At 41.0% G+C, this 16,518-nt stretch overlaps 1 protein-coding gene across 2 annotated transcripts in view; it reads left to right on the top strand.

Moving 5' to 3' along the window:
* Nucleotides 1–4,937: 4,937 nt before the first annotated feature.
* nrsn1l (neurensin 1-like) overlaps nt 4,938–16,518 on the top strand; it is a 152,699-nt gene continuing 141,118 nt past the window's right edge. For both annotated transcript variants that reach the window (XM_069516805.1, XM_020090950.2), the window contains exon 1: nt 4,938–5,103. The gene's annotated coding sequence lies outside the window, so the exon portion shown is untranslated. The remainder of the gene's footprint in view (nt 5,104–16,518) is intronic.

The following is a 16,518-nucleotide window of genomic DNA, read 5'->3' as shown; positions in this document are numbered from 1 at the left end:
AAACAGAAACACATGAACATTGATGTCATAAAAATGCACACACACAAAAAACATATACACATCACGCACAACCATATGTACAAACAAATACACACACACACACACACACACAAACACACAGACACACATGTCTCACTGACTCTAACTTTAACCAGAACTACAACTTGACCAAAACATAACCTAATCTTACTTACATAAAAAAATACATCCTCTCCTTAAAATGTAATGATTTACATTCTGGGGACTTGCTTTTGTCCCCATGAGGAAGACAAGTCCCCAGAATGTGTCTGTGAACAGATTTATATCCCCACAACATGAGTAATACCTCATGCATATCAAATAGCATGCAATAAAAGGCCAACTTTCTCACATATACACTCTCTCTTACACAGACACAGACACACACACTTATGTACATGTCTGCACAAAAACACTTCTTTGCATTTACGCATGCTGTACATAACCCCCCCCCCCCCCCAGCATCGACAAGATAGTAACATCAGTGGTTTCCCCCAATGCAGTTGTCACCTCGATATCCATCCACAGACTGAAGGAGACAATGAGACAGTGAATGCATCATCTGCATTAATTTCTGCTTGATTCAAAGTGTCGTGGCTAAAGAGGGCAAAAGGAGGGGCGGCGGGGGGGGGGAAGAGGAGGAGGCAGAGGTGGAGAGGTAAAGCTAGACAGGGGGAAATTGGAAAGGAGGGAGGGGGTGTGTGGATGTGAGGAAGAGGCCTTGGGGGACACCTCGCTGCGGCTGGCCCCGGGGCAAGGAGAGAAACACACACACTCGCATATCCGCCGAGATTAGTAACAGCAAACACACATGAGTGCACATAATCACATTCACACATATGCACGCTCATGCAGAAAAGCCGCCGACATAACGAGGTAAACGTCCCACACAATGGTTATGAAATCAAATGAGGATACAACAGAGATACAGCAGTAGTACATTGTACACATGTAGTCGTGTACAGATTGGATTGTATGTAGTATTACAGGCCCTGAGGATGGAAATGGGCTTATAGGCAAGAAAACATGACAATCACATGTTCTTTCAGACTATTAGAGAGATTCTGATTAAACACACAGTATACACAGAGATGAGGAGTATTTCTCACTGAGTGAAGGTATTTTATTTAAACTAGAACAGTTCCCATTCTAAACCTGCCTGTTTGGAATGGACTGTTCTCTCTTAGTGAGTCCTCCTCAAACAGTTGTACAATATACTGTCACTTTGTATTGTTAGTGTGCTGGACGTTGTGTTCAGAGCTTTTTATAAACATGGTGGGGAGCAGAGTTAGAAAACTTTTTGTTCATCCTACCTGGTTTATCTGCAATGAAGATTTTATTGTCAATGTTTTTAATCACACATTGCGTTTCGGCTATTTCACAGATACGTTATGCAACCAACACACTCTATAAAATTATAGTAATTCTATTTCAGAAAATTCAGAAAATTTAATTCTTACACTCATAGTATATTATATTATCTATTGTATAGTCAAATACTTATATTTATACCTCTACTATATATCATATCATATTATATCATACTCTTTGTATATTATTTGTATAGATAAGTCTATATACACATATTTATAATGTGTACATGTTATTATTATATTATTACTACTATTATTATTATATATACTGTTGCTGCCATTGTTACTATAAACTGCTATTATATTGGTATAATTACTATCTATATAAATATATATTATGTTATATATATATATATATATATATATATATTGTAATATTTTTATATACTGTCTAACAATAACATTACCATCATATCATCAGTACTATTACCATCATATTGCCACTGCACCTTATCTTATCTACCTATTCATCTTTTGTTTCTGTTTTTATTCTTTCTACCTCAATATTTTATTTTATTCTATTGTATTTTATTGTATTCAAATATACCGGCTGCTATGACGACTTAATTTCCCTTCGGGGATGAAAAAAGTAATCTATCTATCTATCTATCTATCTATCTATCTATCTATCTATTTATCTATCTATCTAATTGAGCTTCATGTTAAGCTTTGCAGGAACAAAACAAACATTGTGCTTTTACTCAGAGAACAAACTTCCAAAATGGAAGTGACTGTAGTTTATCCAAGGACATGTACAACTCGGTCCACAGAATGAAGACATACTGCCTAACACCAACTGACTGCTACAGAGTGCTGGTTGCCTGTTTATTAAATTTGTATAACTATTGAACATATCGCATTTGTCCAAATCACACCAAGCATTTCCGTGGGCCATTAACAGTATGCATCCCAGTGTGAAGCCGATAAGATAAATACTTCTCGTGATATGCGTTTCATAGACAGACAGACATTCAGGCAGATGTTTGTCGAATTATGTTATCAATTTCCACACATCCCTCCATTTTCTGTACCGCTTATCCTTTGAGGGTCACCGTGGAGCTGGAGCAAATCCCAGCTGACACTGGGTGTGAGGCGGGACAGGTCGCCAGTCCATCACGAAACAACACATAGACACAAACAACCATTCTCACATTCACATCTATGGTCACGTTAGAGTCTCCAGGTCACTTGCATGTGTTTGGACTGTGGGAGGAAGCCAGAGCACACAGAGAAAACCCCCCACACACACACTTCACACTGAAAGGTCCTGCTTGCATTGTAATTAATTGTAAACTACCTGTAACAGTCGTCTGTCCTAAATGTAAATCAAACAAGATGGAAATGAAAAGCTCCTGATACAAAATAAGAATGATTTGCATGCAGGAAAAATAAGCTTCTCGTCAATGCAGAAGTTTTTGCGGCTTTTCTTTTCTTTTCAGTTCTTTGTCATTAGCATCCAGCAAAATAAACCAGAAGTGTTGACAACTACTGGTAAAACAAAGTGAATGTAAATATATAAAACCCATGGAATAAATATAGTAACCATAACCACACACAACAACAAATGCTACTTGTAATGCATCAGTAATAACAATGTTGTGTGTGTGTGTCTAAGTATACCAGCAGATGGGGGATGGAGAAAATATAAATATTACTTTATTGCATGTTCCATTTGTTTAATTTGATGTTTTCCTGAAGTGTAAATAGACATTTTAAAGGACTGCAGGGACAAGGACACATTTAAAAGTACATCTAATGATATATAATATAACGACAAAAAAAGTATCCTTTTTTCATAGCGATAAGATAACGTCAGAGTATAAATAAATACAAATACTGAGGAATATGTGATTTTTGGCATTGAATAATCTGTATTTGGCTACAAAAACACCATTTAAATTAATTTTCTGCATGACCCATCTAGCAGACAGGTGTCTCCTTCCTTCCTCCCCTTCTTGTCCAACCTCTTGTCCAACCACATCTCCACCTTTTCGTCCCAACAGCCTGTCAGCTCTGGGACACAGTTATGACTCATCTGTCTATCACATTGAAGATGCCAGACAAACAGACAGCCGGAGAGTCCGTCTTTATCTCCAGAGAATGAATCACAATGTGGTGCTGGAGGCCTCGTCCAAAACTCAGACAATCTGTGCTGTCTGCACCCCTCGTCCGTTGGCAGCATGCTCGATCACGGATACATTTTTGTACAACTAATCTATACTGACAGGCAGTGCCACTTTTTCTCAACCTGATGGTACTGAAATGCAATTTAAATCAGTTTCAAAATCTTTGCAGGAATATGTATCTCACCAGTTTTAAAAGCATAAACACCTCATAGACCTTATCATACTGCCAAAAATAAATGTCTGGCAGACTGAATATAAATCATATTTTGTAGGTTTCTGGCAGAAACATCATAGAAGAACATAAGTCAGACTGAAATCCCCCCAAATTTTCAAAAATATATTGGTATAATGTCATATATCTGTGTGGTTTGATGAGACATCTCTGTCGCTAAAATGTTGTCTTCTTATTTTCTCATGTTTATTAACTCACATGATCGCTTGGGAATGTTGAGCCTCTGCGACAGCCAGTGGCTGGAAGCATTATGTATGTCCATCCCATTCTGCTGAACAAGATATTTCAAGAAACAAACTCAAGGATGAACTGATTAGAAATTGGATATTTCAGGATGACCCTTAGGGAATTTCCCCATATGTGCCACAAACATGCACTTGGACTCGAGGATGACCTGATTAGAATTTGGTGGCCAAAAGTCAAAGGTTAGGATCACGATGACCTCATAAAACATGCAATTGGCCTCTTGAAAATGATATGTTGTGACTCAAACATAAGCTGATTAGATTTCAGGAGTCAAAGGTCACAGTGAACTCATATGAATCTGGAAAAATACTGTCTGCGGACTGAAACTGTACTGGTTGGGTGAGGCATACAACCACTAGGTGGTAATTCCAGTTTACCATAATTTATTCTAAATGGACACAATTTATCAAAATATTTTTATGTTCTTGTGAAGATACAAAATGGTCACAATAAATTCAAATCAGTTTTTATATGAGGTATGGGAGCTATGCTAAAGACACCAGTAGATTTCCCATCTGGCCCAGGAGACGCGTTAGCTGTTTGTAATCACAGTAATGTTTTCAATACATTTCTATGCTGATGCTAAAATCCTACACAGTGAAACAAAGGCAATGCATAGTTTAAATTTCAAATATGCTTAATTGAGTCTGTACACATGTCTAACACCAGTTCAACAAGTGTAAATGAATGGTATACACATGCAGGCAAATGAAATCATATTGATTTAGTGCATTAGGAAGAGCAATAGCTATTTGATCATTTTATTATACTGGATATTTTTGCATCAGTTTTTGTCATCACATCCTTAAATTACATTCTGAACACAGCCCTTCTGGCTCTAGTGAAGAAGTTTTGAATCCTTTTCAGCCGGTTCTTCTTTTCTTTGACAGGTGCAGCTTCATCAGATGATCCATCAGGGGCCGACGACTCCTCAGCTGGATCATGACTGACTGCAAAGTGGTCGACAGCTGGTTCCTCTTCAGCTGAGCCACCTTTCGCTCCTTCAGCTGCACGTCCTTCAGGCAGTGCCTTCACAGGAGCGAGGAGAGACTGAGTCTGGAGAGAAGCCAGGAAGAGTCATCTATCATGAAGACCAGTTATTCTACAGGTGAGGCTGGCAGGTTTGTGATGGCAGCACTGGACAGTACACACATCAGATGCTTCTTCCTAATTTGGTTGATAATTTCAAACCTATTTCTGAATTGCTCCACATGTCTGGAGATGGTGAGACCCACAGTGTTTGTGGAGTCCAAGATCCACAAGAACAATTAAGTACAAATTCAACACGAAATGAAAGACAATCGTTTGACAGTTTGTTGTTTATTTTGTTAATTTCTGGCTAGAAGAAATGATCATTTTACATCTTGTCAAGTGGGACCAAGAGGTGAAGTCTCTTGTTGTCAAGACCATTCAATGGTGGGCGTACCCAACGTTTGGTGCCGGAGCGATCACCACAACGTCAAAAAAATCACAGATTCATGCTTGGGACACACATGGCTAGCCTTCACACTAACATGCTTGCTATCAATTCAGTGCTAAAGCTAAGCACACGGGAAATAACTTTCACATCCAGATGAATACAAACCAACTTAGCCAGCTTCCTCTGTCTTCTCTTTCACATTGAGATGATTTGATTGGCTGTCATACGTGCGTGTAGGTCTGTTTGAATGCAGTTTGATTGGCTGGTGCGTCCGCTGCCCCAAGAAAAGCTGCTCAATTACTGTCATATGCGGTGAGAGGAACACAACTCAGTCAGGCAACGCATAGCCTCAAAGTGAATGCAAAGTGTTTTGGATGACGTGTCCAACATATATTTGTGTCCGGTGTGAACAGAGATTGTGAATGGATTTTAAAATCAGTCCTCTTTCCGGTTTCTTAACAAACTGCATTTTTATACCAACTGGGAACTGGATCCAAAGAGGAACAGCCTATCGGAGCCTAATCCAACACATCATTCCCAAATTATTTAATATGTAGGTAGAAAACAGAATTTCCTTTCAAATGATATAAATCCAAATAGGACATACATGATGTCACGTACATCATGGGTGGGGGAGCTTTTTGCCTTTTTTCCTATCATAAATGCATTTTATATGTGTAACTAAATTGAATAAAGTTTGGTTTAATTTGATTTGTGAACAGCAATGGTACGAGAAACGGAGAAAAGCATGATTCATGAGTTGGATATTATTGTGCAGATATGAACTGACAGCCAATAAATCTGTGCCGTTCAAATGATCAACTCATTTACGTTGGCATATTGCTTTCATGTTTTTGCCTGTCTGTGTGTGTGTGAGAGAGAGAGAGAGATGGCCTACGGCAAGCACTGTCAGGTTTCCCAGCCGACTGCGGTTGGACCACAGAATCTAAGTGTGACCTGCCAAAACACACAGCAGCCACACCAGCAGTGAACTCGGTATGGTCGAGGATGGAGAGATGGAGGGATTTGGCGACAGAGTAGAGAGAGAGGTGGAAAGTGGGGTATGAAATAAACAGAAAAGCGAGGGGAAGGAGGGAAGATGGAGGTAATGTGCGCACACACTCAGCTCGTGACGCGTTTGTGTGCTCAGTAATGACTGATGTAGTTCTGGTCTCACTGGTAGAAACCCTATACTTAAGAACCAATTTAATCTTGTAAAACCATTCACCCATAAAACTTTAGACTCTGAATGTGTGTGTGTGTGTGTGAGTGTGCACGCTTTATACGAGTGTCACCGTTTGTCTGCTGATTGCGTGTGCGGTTCTTTGTGTCTTTGCTCATTAACTTTGATTGCAAGGGCGAATAGCGGGCGTTTTTGTCGAACAAAAACAACAGGTTGGCTGTGTCGTGAACTTTGCAATTCGCGGGAGGTGGGGGGGGGTGGGGTGGATGAGAGAGCAGAGAACACAGGGAGAAGACAGGAGGAGACCAAAGGAGGGGAGAAGGCAGTAAATAAGTGCCTTTCAGTGTTGTTGAGGGGGAGATGAGCAGGGGACTCTGACAGCTCCAAGAGCGGCTAAATGGCTCACTTAAGACAGAAGACGTGATGGAGGAAGAATAGTAGGAGAGGAGGATGAAGGGGAAGCAAAAAACAAAACATGTGAAGTCAGCCATGTAACTGTCACCGACCAGAGTGACTCCCATTGTGTTTATTTATCCACGTACCTACTTTTGTTAAGCAGTTGATGACACTTCATTGTCTCGCTTGTAAGTTGAACGCTGCAAATTAACTTTGAAGTAAAAATTTCAATGAGTCCAATCAAGCCTGTTTACATGACCTCAGTGATGGATGAGGATGGTTTGACCTGTTATTTTGCATTTGATTGCAAGCAAACTGTACATCTCTAGATTGAATTCCTACCCTGAGGGCACCCATTATCATCCACTGTTGCCACAATGATATGAAAACGTCCTATTGGTTAATTAAAGGATTCTCTGCAATATGGTAAATGAGTTGACCGCACACTGACCTTATTAATATAAAAAAAAGGTCAATTTTATTATATTCTTTCCCGAGAACCTTGTGTATTGTTTTTCTATTGTGAACATTTAATGAGTGCATTTTCTTAATGTTTTTCATCCATCCATCCATTTGTCTATCGGTAATGGTTAATGGTTGCATAGCTTCTCTGCTTTTCATCTTAGACATCTCCACCGCCTGCCTACAGCTTTCAACATGACCTTAACCCTGACAAAACGTAGTACTGCACATTAATAATGTTTGACAAAACTCTACAACAAACTATCCCCTCAGCCATTAAAGGTACAGAGTCTAGAATTTACAACTGAACCGGTTATCTAAGATGTTTACCCAATTCAATTCAATCGGAAAGTTACTCTATTCTGCCTGATGCTGTTATTCAACCCATCTTGGTTTGATAGTTAGATTCCTTTTATTAATCATACTTATCATGTGCATCTATTGTGCATCTAATGGGATGTATAGGGCTGTATCAAGGCCGTAGGGGCCTTGGTCAGATGTAGCTTCATATCTTCCTTTTTTATGTCATTGTCGTTGATAAGACGTCTAACAATACCAGAGCTTGAAGGTTTGTGCATATTTCAAAGCAACCTCAGAGTTTATGTACAGCAAGAGTGTTTTCATTCGTTTTATTGTATGGATGTGATGTGTTGAATGTGTTTTAAAGTGTGTTGGTGACGCAGAGGTTGTTCCAAGCATGTGATAAAGTTGCTGGGGTTGAGCTGTCCTCAGCCAGACTTATACCCTTTAATTCCAGCTGACGGAGAGGACGACCGTGTGAATCAGTGTGTGTATGTGTGTGTGTGTGTGTGTGTGTGTGTGTGTCTGTGTGTGTGTGTTTCAGAGGGCTACATGTGCACACTTTCTCCTCACACCCTCAGCCACATCCATAACTTTTTATTTCCAACAGTCTGCACTTCTCCTCATTGGCATAATTTACTGCAGTTTTATGCAGCGTGCCCAGCAGGTCGTCCAAAGTTTAACACCTTTGTTAGATTTTAATGCCTCTGTGACTGGAGCTGTGCGAACCTTCAGTCACTCTATACTGCTGGCCAAGCTGAAGAACCACTCTTTACTTCTCTCTACACATGTCTGACACTTTCTCTGAACTGCAAATGAAGCACCTTATCCACATCTTCTCTTTTCTGTGTGTTAGGTGTTTGATTTGGCTTTACCTGGGTAATCAAGAGATTGTTGGAACATTTCTTTCATTTCCACATATTGGCTCATATTTAGGCCCATTAGAGATAATGATATCCATAGCTGGATTCATCCTCATCTTTTATGAGGTTTTGAATCAGGCAGAATGGAAATAGTAGTAGAAATATTTTTTTTTACACTCGCTTCAGGTAATGTAATGATTATATAACACAATCATTTGGGATAGAAGTTTAAATAGGCTTGATCCAACACAAAAAACGTCAATAAAGTGTCTCCCCTTGAATTATGTTGTATTGTACATGAGATTCTCAGTGTGAGCTTTCCCATGGTGCACATCTGTCCATTATGGCAAACATGAGACATAAAACAATAATGAGCACTTTTCCATTCGTAAGACATTTCTCGTTGGAAAGTTTTTTTGACAAATGAGCAAAAGCAATAAAGCACAAGGAGTTGAGTATATGTGAATGAGCTGTTGTTATCGACAACCGCCACAGTTCAGTTGGAGGAGACCACTTTTTTTTCATTATCTTCCTTCCAATTACATCTGAATAGCTGAGAAAGTGTGTCACCATAATGACAGAGAGCGGGCATGTCATCCTGTGTTGTGCTGTACACAAAAGCTCTAACGGGAGGTTTATTTATTGCTCATTGCTGAGAGCTGCATGTGCCAAATTTGCTCCGCGCTGCATGAAACAGCTGCCTGGCTGCACATGTCAGCCAGACTTGACATAACTTTACTCTGTTCTACCTTTCATACTTTCACTCCCTGCCTCTCCTTGCCAGCCCAAGGCAGAGCAAGGTGATGAGGGTTCCCAGCAAAAGCAATGATCAAAAGTAGCACACGGATGCCTACAGCTTTCCCTGACATGAGAGGAGATTGTGTACCGGGGAGAGGGATGGAGGAGCGTTGTTTGGGAGGTGTAGCGGGAGGAGGCGAGGAAAGAGAGAGAGGGGGGAGACACACCCATTGCTTGTCAAGCCCGAGCAGAGATGGGATACGTCAAGATTGGGAGAGATGTAAAGAGGGTGGGATGGTGGTGGGTGAGGGTCGGTGGTGGTAGTCGGGGCGCGGGAGAGGATGAAAGGTTCGAGGCATGAAAGGAAGACAGAAATGGGAGTGAAAGGATGTGGAAAAGAGGAGTAAAGGAGAAAAAAGGACAAGGGAGAAAGTTTGGCTGAGCAGAGTGCGACATGGAGGGGAGGGGAAGCCGGGGGATCGTCTTGAGTTGAAAAGCCGTCATAGGTGAATAATTGAAGACAGGCTTGGCTGCCTACACTCACATACAGTGAAGTCAAAGGCAGAGGTGGAGATGCGTATATGTGCAAGGCTAAGCAAGACTGAAGCGGAAAATCTTTCTGTAATGAGGAAATTCTTGACTCAGTATAATAATATTTTCCCACTTTGGAGAAAATTTCATTCCTCAGCACTCATTCACACCCGCTGCTTCTGTTCCACTTTCCTCTGAGTGGATCTGATCGTGCCGCATAGCAGAGCAGACTTAACTCAATAACAAGCCGATAACTCCGGGCCTCTGTGATACTCGCTGGAGTATGACAGTGACAAGAGTGTGCGAGTGCAGCACTCTGCTTTTTCGTTATTGTGTACTAGGTTTTGTGTGGGCATCCCATAAATGCTTTTACACCCTCTCAAGGGCAATGTTAAGTAAATGATTTACCTCCTTTCTATTGTTTAGTCTCTGTTGTGTGTATGTATGCGTTTGTGTGACTTTATATTTTCTGCCAGTGTGTGTCACTGCACACTTGTGCTCCTATGTTTCATGATTTCTTGCTCGCACAGCATGTATAATGCATATTCTAAATTATATGTTATATGTTTGTCTGCGTTTGTTCCATCCTCTCAAACCAAGGGTGAGCATACATTACAATGCACAGGCGCTGGGACTTCAATGCTTTATTTGGCTGTGTATAAGACCAATTTCAGCCAGATTTATGACTTCTGTCGGGTTATTTCACCGAATCCCCAGACAGGACACAATTCACAGCTGTTGTGTGTGATACCTGCTCTGATTTTAAATCCAAGTGCTGCGGTATTGCAGGCATGCCAGGGGAGTTGTAAGTAGAAACCCTCTGTATATTCGTCAGCTCTCCTCTTATTTAGCCCCCTCTATATTCACCATCTGAAAACGGCAAAAAAGAAAAAGCCCTGGGCAACTTTTATTATACCCTCCCTCGATTACACCATCGTCATAAAACAACACACATTTAATCACAGTCTCTGCTAACATGATGAAGTAGTTCATCTCAAAAGAAGCACCAGGTCTTAACAATGGAAACATACATTTCAGAGAGGACAGATATTAGATATTTGCCAATAAAAAAAGATATAGGCGGCGCAAGTGCCAATGCAGCCCACAAATTATTATTAAGGAATGGGATGACACATTCCATAAGTTATCCAACTCCAGGGGGGACAACTCCCACACTCCCCTGGGAGAGAGTTGCATTGTCAGGGTTGGTGACAAGGGGAGGTGGGTCGGGCAGATGCCTCCTAACAGGGGGATTTGTGTGCTTTAAGGAAACAGAGACAATCCGTGTTGGGAACATTGAGTATTAGAGAAATCCCTGCAGTCGGGAGACTCCAGACAACGAGTAGAATCTATTATAGGTGCGGGGGGATTCACACTCACTGCTTTTCCCACTGGGATGATGGATATGTCACTAACATGCCTTTGACACCACTGTGACATGACATACAGGCAAAAGATAACAGGCGACATACATTAATCCTGGATATTTTTTCAGGGCCCTGTGTAACTGGTGTGTTTAATCCACAGCACAATTGGCCATTTAGAAATAAAAAAGTGATTAACTCTCAAGAATATGTGTTGTATTTATTTACAGTTCAGATGAATAAAGACTTGAAGTACAGTTTATGCTCGCTGTTCCTGTCCTTGTGCATGGCAGCGCTCAACCAGAAATTACATCATTTCTGCTGGCAGGCGTTTTCGTTTCGGGCTGCTTGTGCACCTCCTACATTTTTTTTACTTGGCGAGTGATGTGGAACATGGATGAGCTTGAGGCAAGAGTCTGCAAACAGGTCTCTATGTCTCTGAGATCATTATGACCCTTCCACGAGGGAGCATGGAGATTCCCAGGTGGCTCTTTGAGGGAGACTTGCTGGTGAACACAAGGCATTCTGCACGGAAACTGCGAGCGGTTTGTCAAGGCAACGAAGCTCACACAAGCCCGAAGAGGTTCTCCTGTAGGAAACAAGCCGGTGCCAAAGCTGTTCTGTTTGTGTTACTTCTTCTTTTTCTGCTTTGCCTTTTTAAGGTGGTGTACTTGTGCTTAGCGGTGACAGCTATTGTTTAGGTGAAGCCTGCACTGAGCTCCTTCTGAACGTGTTGAGCAACATGTATCCCACGTGTTTTCCAATGCTCCTCTTCTTTTTAAATAAGTCTGTTTTGTGATTGCTGGTTTGTTTTGGAGAGAGGTGTAGGAGGAGGCTGTGGAGTCAAGGATTCCCAGGAACAGCAAGCTTATCATCAACAAGGAGCTGCACACAGTCGGCGTGACCACAGACTACGATGTTTCAGGGCCAAACCCAAGAACCACGAAGCAGGACCTATAAGGACAAGTGTTTCAGCACGTCTCCTTTAGAGTACAGGGTCAGTGTCAGCATCGGTTGTCCAAATGCTTAAAGTGACTTTGACTTTTCCTGATAAGAGCCCTTTTGCTGACGTGGGAATAACATCTGCCGTGACTTCTGCAAAAATTTGCAGCAAGACACTTTGATAAAGTCTTGGAGAGAAGGTTGTGGCAGATGGTTGTGCTTACTGTGTTTGATACTGAGAACCACATCCTCCCCCTTATCACATGTATCAAAGGTTTCACCCTTCTCAAAGGAAAAACAGATCTTATCACAAAGTTTTTTTATTTACCTCTCAGCATGACATTAAGTGTATTGTTAATTATTGTTGTCAGAGACTAACATTAAGTGTAATTGCCAATTCCAAAGTTAAGAAGTCAACCTGCAAGCTAAACTAAAAGCAGTTTTACTTTTCCCAGATTTAACCAAACCTCAACCATGAAGACATCAAATAAGAAAATCCAACATGGATCTACAGTTTAGGAAGACCCTGACAAATTATGTTGTCCCACCCTATATGTATGGGTATTTTTTATGAGGAAACAACAAGTTAAGTTAAGCTTAACTTCAACCCTAAGTATTTGTGTCTCTCCATTAGAAAAATGCCATAAGAACGCAGTGCTGGGAGGCGGGGCTAAGACATACCCAACACCCCTCCCTTCCACTCCTACAGTGTTTCCCAACGCTAACACGGGGAACGCCCACCTATATAGAGGGTGTAAACTTTTGAAATATATATTTAAATGTCGTGGTCTAGTGACGCCTCAAACTGTTGACTCTACGTAAGCATAGGGGTTTTTTGAAACAGAAAGAATCAGGCACAAATAAATAAAATGCTGTTATAGTAACAGACTGCACACGGAAAGCATGTAGAGTAAACATTTATATAGAGGTTGAGCTCTTTTAAGCATTGTTGAATCTGCATCTTGTTTATATATATTCCTCTCTGAGAAATCCCTTCATGTCACACCTACACAAAACAAAGTCATGTTTCGCTTCCTAAATTGAGCTTGAGAAAAAAAAAAGTTTTTGTTTGAAGGGAACTTAACATTTGATTCTAAAACCTACATTTTTTTTTTTTTTTTTTTTTTTCGGCATGTCTTTTGTGGTCAATTCCATGTTTCCCCCAATTGTTTCAATTTTACTGTAAGTGGATCCATATAATTCCTGACCATGTTGGATCTTTAGCACTTCAGTAATCAATAGTAATCACTCTCAAGAAGAAATATAAGCAGAAGGTAGCCACAAGATAAAAGCATAGAGTGAGAAATCTAATTGTGAGGAAAAAAAAGGAATAGAAAACATCACATCAAAGACGCAATCTGTATTTCGAGGTGATGCAGAGCAACTCAAAACATTTTCAAAGAGGAGAAATATTTCACTATAAGAAGAGGAAAAGAAAAAAAACCAGAAACAAAGATCAGAGGGCACCCACAGACAGTGATTTTGATTGATAGAAGGAGATGGGGAAGAGGGGATTTTCAGCGGGGAATTGGAACGATAACACGAGAGAGTGAGTGCGTGTCCAGGGGGCGACGAAGAGGCACTGCAATAGACGCGCAGGTAGCGAGTAAGTGGGCGAGGGAGCTAGAGGAAGGCCGGGAGAGAGAAAGAGAGAGGGAGGGCGAGGGAGTTTGTATTGCTTTCCTGTTGCATCAGTTCAGAGTAACAAGATTTGGAGATGCAGGCTCAGACATACTAATAGGTTTTGCACCGACATCCACCCCGACCCCCAACCCCCACCTACCCCTCACGCACTTCCTCCCTGCACACAACATAATAGACAGTTCTGCTCAGCAACACGGCTCGTTCGGCTCTCACACCTAGCCCCTGTTGATGTCCGTGTGTGTATGTGAGAGAGAAAGAGAGAGAGCTAGAGAGCTAGAGAGAGACAGAAAGAAGAACACACACACACACACACACACACACACACACACACAGACAGGCCACTGTCAAGAAGAAACACCAAATAATCCCCTACAAAAGAGGCAGATAAAGACAGTGACCTTGAGCCACGGCAAATAGAACTATCAGCAGAGGGAATAAACACAAGCAAGGCCACCATAAGATCACACTGTATCTCTGCCAGAGCAAATCTAATTTAGACGTCTTCTTTTTGTGGAGCCAGAACAGCGCGGCCTTTAGTAGCATTGTTAAAGCCTCTTAAGAACGTGGGCTTGCCATTGTTCATCCAGCAATGTGAGGAGATGTTCTGTATTTTTGCTTTTTGTGGTGCGGATGAAAAACCATCTTACACAAATGAGAATGTATTTTAATCTTGGCATTAAAGAGGAACGGGGATTGTGGAGCTTTTTCTTGTTTTCAAATGGTATTGGCAGCGGAATGGGGAGTTTCTTTTTAATCTCCTTTTCGACAGCATGATTGAAGGGGATACACACGGTGATACTGATATCTGGTCAGTTTTAAATTTCCACTCCTCTAGAGGTTTGGGATGTTTGTTTGTAAGGGGAGAACTGATCCCAGGCCTGTACTTGAGGGCAGCTTAAACCAGCAATCAAATACAGCATGTGTTGCCGTCATGTTGCACCATCCTGGGTATTTTTAACCGCTGCCATAAAAAGAAAAACAGAAAATTTGTCTCATCTTCTGGCACAACATATTATGTAAATGCACAAACATAGCATCAGAAAACCAGAGACCATTACCACCTCTTCAAAGAAATGATAAACTAAAGAGAGGAGTGTTCTGTTTTCACACCCTCATATAAAATTACCCTGCAACATTCATGTTCAGAAACAGAATAAGTAAGTTGGCAAATTTGAATTAATAAATGAATATGCGCTGTTTTTAATATTATGTTAAAATGATGAAAAAAACAGGATCCTTGAGTTGATCCGTCGTCTTTTCTGTCTCATTTTCATCCTATACTCCACCAAACTGTTAAATTTCAACTCAGCTTGGGTTTAAATCCCCTGACGTGTGTTTCCCTCGAAGGACTCACCCTCTTTCTTCTATTCTCTCTCTTCTTTTTTAAGCTCACGAGTTCTTTCAGGTCGAAATGGTACCTTGTGTGTAAAGAAGAGAGACAGTGAATCAATAATCAAAGCTCACCGTCTTTATGCCCAAAGGCGAATGGTTTCTCCCTTCTCAGTCTGTGCCAAGGATCATTCATAGTGTATAAAAGGCATTTCTAATGCCTTGCTGTATGAGCAATAAGAGGAGCCCGTACATGCTCCTTTTCTTCTCCGCGAGCTTTTGAGTTGATCCTTGTTGTTTCAGTGTCTTGTGAAGGGAAATCCAGCGCCACAACAAAGGAGATCTTTTAACTGGATGATAGATAGTTGTGGGTTTTGTTAATTTGCTTTATAGATAAAGGCAAGGGACTGCCCCAGGTGAAACAGGTAGTGCTTCAGATCTCTTAAAAGCACAATGCGGTAGAGGTTACACTGCGCTACAATAATAAGGGGCGTTTGGAAGCATTCACTGTGGGTGGATGTCACGCACACTCAGACGAAACATACACTGAAACAAAAGCACGCGAGGCAAGAGGCCTTGCATATATCACTAATTAAAGAGTGATTAGCACTAATGGTACATATTGATCGTTGGAAGCTGACGTAATGCCAAGAGGTAATCTTGTTTGTATCATGGCGCTGAGGGAGAGAAGGCCTGTAAATTGAACTCTGCTGAACCTAAAGTGGTTAAAGGCTCCCTGGGTTGTTTGTTTAGCACATCATGCTTTTATGGTATTTAAGCATGACCCCCCCCCACCCCTATAACTGTGATTGATTTGCATGAATTTGCAAAATTTGCATTAAAAACAAACAAAAAAAATATTAAAAATAAAGGAGAATAGAAGTAAGGAAGGGGCTGAATTTTTTTATCAGCTGCTTTGCAAGCTGCTAACTTTTGCATGTCGAGCAACTTGCATCATTTCTAAGACCAGGGGCGTTTCGGTTGTTCTTATTTTGTGGGGTTACAAGTTGAAAAGAAACCCTGAACAGACACGTTCATGACAACCCCCAGGTACATTCTCCCCTGTGTGTGGAAGCTGGACGTTACTATATCAGTGGAACATACTGTTTTAAAATACAAGCAATAAATAATAGATTCAACCTGTGTCCTGCTTGTCCAAGTATATAAGCTAGTAAAGTCTGAGTTCTTAATCATACTTATACAAGAGTCTTCTTTACAGAACAATATTCATCCCCATGTGTGAATCTTTCCTGGGCTAAGTGGTGTTAGCTTTGGTCTTGTAGCACATGTCGTCAATGCATATCCATCAAATACCTATTTAAGGCTGCTTTCGCAAGATGTTGGTATTAAA

Source organism: Paralichthys olivaceus, chromosome 20 (genome assembly GCF_024713975.1).
Source record: "Paralichthys olivaceus isolate ysfri-2021 chromosome 20, ASM2471397v2, whole genome shotgun sequence".
In the NCBI taxonomy this organism is placed as follows: Eukaryota; Metazoa; Chordata; class Actinopteri; order Pleuronectiformes; family Paralichthyidae; genus Paralichthys; species Paralichthys olivaceus.
This window is presented reverse-complemented; position numbering and strand designations above follow the sequence as displayed.